The sequence below is a fragment of the Phasianus colchicus genome, chromosome 10 (genome assembly GCF_987193195.1).
Source record: "Phasianus colchicus chromosome 10, bPhaCol1.hap1.1, whole genome shotgun sequence".
NCBI lineage: Eukaryota > Metazoa > Chordata > Aves > Galliformes > Phasianidae > Phasianus > Phasianus colchicus.
In genome coordinates, this window is record NC_143445.1 from 1938559 (window position 1) to 1944829 (window position 6271).

At 45.2% G+C, this 6271-nt stretch overlaps 1 protein-coding gene across 1 annotated transcript in view; it reads left to right on the top strand.

Moving 5' to 3' along the window:
• GPC1 (glypican 1) overlaps nt 1–6271 on the top strand; it is a 162908-nt gene that overhangs the window by 18836 nt on the left and 137801 nt on the right. The gene's annotated exons all lie outside the window — the stretch shown is intronic.

Below are 6271 nucleotides of genomic sequence, written 5' to 3' on the forward strand. Positions count from 1 at the left end.
TGAAGTCTGCCAACTGGATCCAGCTGTTCCTAAACTGGTGAGCCAGCAGAGGCTGGGTAGATTAAAATGTGCAGGGATGCCATAAGGAGCCTCAAAAGCTAAAAACTGTGCTCTGCTACAAATGAACATCCTGGAATGCTGAATAATTGAGACTTTATAGTTATGGTGGTGCTAAGTGAGAATTAAGTTTTGCATGATTCGTAGTTTAGCATGAAATTATTTTCTGTTTTTCAGGCCCTCAGTGCAGACCATGAATAGATGCAATGATTTTTCACTGATGGTGAGATGGGAAACTAGGTTGCACTACTGGCCAGGATCAGGCAGAGCCCGAGCATTTTGCCAGCAACGTCCTTTCTAGTGTGCAAGTAGCAAAGCAGCCTGTGAGCCTGAGCCGTGCCCAGCTGGTCAGTGCGGGCACGTGGCTGCAGTGTTTTGGGTGCAAAATGCCCCTGCTGGTCTGCAGCTGCTGTGGAGCCGAGCGTTGGGAACTGCATGTAAGCCTGTAATGAAAGGAGGGAGGAAAGGTCCATGTCAGAATCACATAATCCTCTTTTCAGTTACTCCAATTTACAAAGAGATAATATACTGTTTTTTTCCCACAGCGTGAGAAAAGCCTATTTTATGTCAACAGAAATTCTCAATTTGTCATGTATCTTAATGGGAAATCCCCTTCTGTGCAGCCTGGTCACTGAGCTGGTTCTGGCTGCTGAACCAACGCTTTATGAAACTCTCCTAAAAACAAAAAAAAAAAAGCTGCACGTTTCCATACTCACATATATCCATTACAGTGTCTTAGCAATGGATCTCCAGGGCGGCATCTTGGTGGGAAATATCTGCTTTTACACATGGGCCAATCTCCTGGTGACACAAATGTGAAATGTAGGAGTGCTTCCAGTGGGGAGCAAGGCTGCAGATGAGCTGCTGGGTGCTGTGCTGCAGGGGCATGGGGAGTCAACATGAAAATAAGATCAAAATCAATAGAGTGAAGTGGTTCTAAGTGCATTTTTGCTTAAGGGCTGATCTCAAAGTGTTACCTGATGTTTCAGCAATCAGTGGGTTTCATGAAGACAGATAAGCCATGAAACAAATCCAGCTTACAGGAATTTTGATAAATTCTGCTTTTTTTTTAATGACCCTGCATAGCTCTGTGTGTAAAATTTACATGAAATAGATTGTAGATTAAGGGACTAAGGAATCATTTTTTCTCAGCAAGCCCAGGAGAGCTGTTAGATGTCCTACAGTAAATGAACACTGAGTCCAAGGCAGAGGTGGGTGCATAAGTTTGGCTTTAGTGTTCTCATTTAAACACAGGGCAGCTGAATAGAGGGGCACAGAACATGGCTGTTGTCAGTGAATCCATTTGGTGGGGCTTGTGTGCTTGCTTGCTTGACTTCCAACTAAATCCTGTGCATGGCAGGAAATCACTTGGTTTGGGGCAGATGTATCTGGGGTTTAAATACCAGTTGTGAACACAAATGGCAGGAAAGAGAGAAAATAAAGGGTTGGTTCTGTGGCCTTTAACTCAGTGCTGTCAGTTTGGACCATGAAGCTAAAATGGAACATTCCACCAGCTGCTGTGCCGTGAGCACACCCTGGGGCAGGGAGTTGTGTCTGTCCTGCGAGTGGTGTGCACTGGGGTGCCCAGTAACAGTGATGCACCGAATCCCTCCTGGTAGTTACACTCCATACACCCATTTCCAGGGGGGTGGTTGCACACAGTGAAGAAAACTGGGTGCCATGCTGGGCTGGGGCAGGGTGGCAAAAAGAGTGTTTTGCCCCCACTCTAGGCCACCAGGCACTGCACGGCTGGTGCTGTGGGTTAGAAAAGCTCCTGGATTTCTTGCTATACTCAAGTGTGTCTAGAAGGTAGCCATGGGGAGCACTTGGTCATCTGTCAAACCTGCTCGATGCAGTGATGCATATGAGGCTCCGCCAGAGCATTGCTTTTTTGTTCCTTGTGTTAATCCCATTCATCTTTTGGACAGCAAAGCCTGGCGGTCCCATGCCACCTTTAGAATCCCCATGTTGAGAAATGATGGATGAGATTTGCCTGCTGTTTTTTAAGCTGCTTGGGTTATTTTGGATGTGAACGTTCTGTACCAACAAAAGGGAAGAGGTTGATGAACCTGCAGTTCTCTTCCAGCTGCTGCAACAAGTGGCAGTGCTTTGGTGCCGCAGCAGTGGTACTCAGAGGAGACCATCTTCTTCCCTTTTTGCAATGGCAGAATTGCCTGGGTTTGTGGGGATGATACAGAGCTATTGCAAACAAGGTGCTCAGATCCCAACTGTGTCTTTTGTAAATGTCCTGTGCTGCCTTGGGATAGTTTTGGGGTTGTTACTCATGAGGTTTGCCTCTTTTTGTGCCTTTCATTACCAGTGCAATTGCTTTAGCGCTAAGGTGCTTTTTGTCATAGGGCAGGCTTGAACACATCCAAAAACACAGACAAATCTCAATAAAAATTCTGTACCTCAACAGGACTACACAGCAAAACCTGTGCAAGGCTATTCATTTGGCATTTAATAAAGCCAAAAATTATCCTAAGTTGAAAACAAAGCCAGAAGAGACATTTGTGCTGTGAAAACACTTCGGTTGTCCCCTTTTGTGCAGCTGGTAGCTGTTGCATTTGAATGCCCACCTGCTTATCCGCAAAGCTCAGAGGAATAGCTCTGCAAATGCAAGTGGTTCCACATTGCATCCCTGCAGCTTCAACCACGTAGTGTGGGATTGTGGCACCTAACTTCAAGACATACCTGAGGAAATCCTCGTCTTCAGCCGCTAGCTATTGAATTGGCTGTTTTACTCCACATGCATATCTTTCAGAAGCAAAGAAGGAAAATGCACAGGTTACCTTGTGCAGATGCTCCTAGCCCTGCCCGTGCTGCCTGTCAGCCTGACGTGAACAGACGGGCTTCAAGTCATTAACTCCTGCAGCTTGCTCTTGGTCCTTTCTGCATGCTTTGCTTGTTTTCATAAGCCAGGAATTTGAAACAGTTCTTAAAGGAGGAGCTAGATTTTGCAAGCATTGTTTCACCTCAAGCACCACCTATTGGTGTTGGCGGTACGGTGTTGTACACAGCCTTTGTAAAATATGCTTCTTCATACAGCTCTGAACTCTAAAACCCTGTGCACAGACACAGATAGAAAATACGAGTGCCTTGAAGTCTGGGCATAATCACCGTGTAGAAATAAGGGCAGCTCAAAGTGTGCTCCTTTGCTGTATGTGCCATTTATGGCTGTTCTGTGTCGCTTCTGCTGCAGTCAAAATGAAATCTCTCGAGGGAAGAGACAATATCATCTTCTCCATTTCTACTGCAGAAAGCACACCATTGTTGTCTATAGGTAACTGTTTATATGGTGTTTGCCTTTAACCTTTCCATTCTCCTTTCAAATAAATAACAGCATTGCCATATTTGCACTGTTCTTTGTATTAAGCACAGGGAGAAATAGCGTTGTTTAAAGAGTAAGGTAAGCTGCAGCTTCGGGGCACAACGTATTTAGCAGGAATGACTGCTGCATGGTCTGTTTCTGTTTATAGCAAAGGCAGACAAGATTTAAACCAGCGATTGATGATTAATAGAAAACTGTTACAGAAATGCTGCGGTTGAAAATACACCATTTGCATGGATCTCTCTGGACGCTTTCCAGATCTTCATTTTAGAAGACACTGTTAGTACTCTGATTTCTTCTGGCACCTTTCCTTAGATCGTAACAAGGTGCTTTGCAGCACGTGTCTGTCAGGAGCTCAGAACCAGTACGAGGTGCCCACCTTCAGCTGCACAGGCTGGCAGCAGCTGTACCACAGTGCTGGTCTGGGCTGTGTTGAGGTAACTGCACAGACAGCACTTTCTGCCTTCTTTTGTGGCCCCCTGTGTCTCTGCCCTGATCCCTGTCTCATCCCATTCTATCCATGGGCTAGCCAATGGCTGGGACACTGAGTTACTGCAGGGATTTGTGCCTGGGCTCTGCTTTCTGTTGCCATTATGTTGTGGAATTCTACAATGAATTTCCTTGCTGCTTAAGCAGAATCTGCAAGTTTGCATTTTTTTAAACGCTCAGTACTTTCAAGACTTGTTAGCATCATCTTCATTACCAATTAAAAGGAAGTCACTCACCTGAAGATGAGGGGCACTGAATTTGCATGGGAACTTCCCCTCCCATTCAGTATAGTTTACCAGGGGCTGCTGACTGTGATAAGCACCAAGTCTGTCAGGGCTTCATGGCAGGGCCCTGAGCTGAGTCTGAGTGTGAAGTGCTGACTGATGAGCTGGCCTTTCCAGGCTGCAGAGAACTACCAAGTGGTGCACTGCTCTTTCCACCTGTGCAAGTTGTGCTTTGGAAGTTACTGTCTATGTAAGCAAATTATAGTGTGCTCTGTATAGGGAATTCTTGAAATAGCTCACAAGATTACCTATAACGCCAGAGGTGGATGGCCAAAATGTTCTGCATGGAGAAATTCTGCCTTACCAGAGAGGGGGAATCTGCAGGGTAGTCCTGGTGGTCAGTGTGACCTTGGAGAGCTGATGGGACTTAAAACAGTTCCTGTGTAATGCCATACAGTGCAAAGAATGGGAATCACAAGGCTAGCTTGCTGTGTTTTGCACAGGCCAGCATGTGGTTGGATATTTTTGCTGTCCTGGTTCTGCTCTGTTTCCATGGATTGTACAAAGAGATTAATCTCCTAAAATAGAGCCTGAAAATTTGTCAGGTAGGTACTTATGGAAATAATGCAAGGATCTCCTTCCTACACTTTTCTATAATGTTTTTGCTTCAGCTTACTCCTCATTCTCACGGGTAAAAAAGTAACATGGAAATCTTTTTCATTAAGTCCCTGCATATGTTGTGTGTAATGTGGCTTGCACAGTAATTTTAAAGCAAGCATAAATTTGGTCTTCCAGGCATATTGGCTTTTGAAGTCCTGAAAGTACAGCATTTCTACCACACTTAGCAATCTAAACTCCTCAGTCTGGGGAAGGTTCCTTGAGGTGTTTACCCAGAGGCTCCTTGTCACAGCATAGACAGAAGTTAGTTATTTACCTCCAGTCTGACCTGTAAAGACCCTTATTCTGTTTCCCAGAAAGAAACTTACTGTGGTAAAGAAGCACAGCTTTGGCATTCAGTCCCACGTTGCCTGACATGACACAGGAGGACTCCTTTTGCTGAGTGCTCTGCAGTGCCTTCAGCCCCTCACCAGGCTCAGAGGCCATTGGACCGAATGTTCTGGCATTTCTGCCCAAATGAGCTCCTTGCAACAGAGCAGTCTCCTCACTGGTTGTGTGTTATGTTCACTAATGGAAACTGCCTAAGAAACAGAGAAGTGTTTCTCTTTCAGTTCTTGGAAAAAAAAAGTTGGGAATTGCTGTTCTCAGCTTATAAATAAAATAGCATTATTTTGAATGCAACTCTGTTCTTCCAATCAGCAGTCTAAAATACACATTCTGGGGGAGATGTCTGCTGAGAAATAGGAGCTTCCTGCACGTGTCCAGGAGCTGGTTTGTGGCTGCCATTAACTCTCAGGTCAGATGGGGAGAAAAACACTGCAGAATGTGTTACTCTGTGCTGATAGCTGCAGCACTTTACTGTGCTGCTTTCAAACAAACAAGGCACCTCCATGTGGATGGGGAACGTTTGGTAGCCTTTCAGAGAGCCTGTAGTGGTAGACTTTGCTCAGGGGCAGTTTCACCACTGTTTACCAGTTAGCAGTATGAAGCTGCGATGGTAGCACACGCAAAATACCAGGGCTGCTCCAAAAAAATGCCTCCTATTTATGATGCTGGCCCATGGCATCAGTGGCAGATGTTGGCAGATGGCAGCAGAGGTTGAACCTGAACTCCAGTAGACCGCTGCGTGTTGTTGCTGTGTGACAGATGGCAGCAGAGGGGCAGTCTGACAGAATGGCAGCTGATAAGGAAGTGCGGATGGAGCAGAGGTGTGGGATTGAATTCCCCCATGCAGAAAGAATGGTGATGACTACATTGAGAAATAAATAGAATTGTGTAGATGAGAATTTGCTCTATCACATGGGATTATTGTGCTCTTTGTATCTGTTGTAGTTTCCATGGAAATAAGTAAGAGGCGTTACTTTTGGTGCAACCTATATAGTTTTAGAGGTCTGTAGAGTATTTGAGGTCTGGCAGAGTGAACAACTGTCCTTTCTTTTCCAGTATGAGACATGCGAGCATTGAACAAAAGCCAGTTTTGAGCATGTTTCTGATGTGTAGCAGGGTAGTTTTCTTCTGCTATAAAATCTGCAGTGAAACACTGAACTGCAGC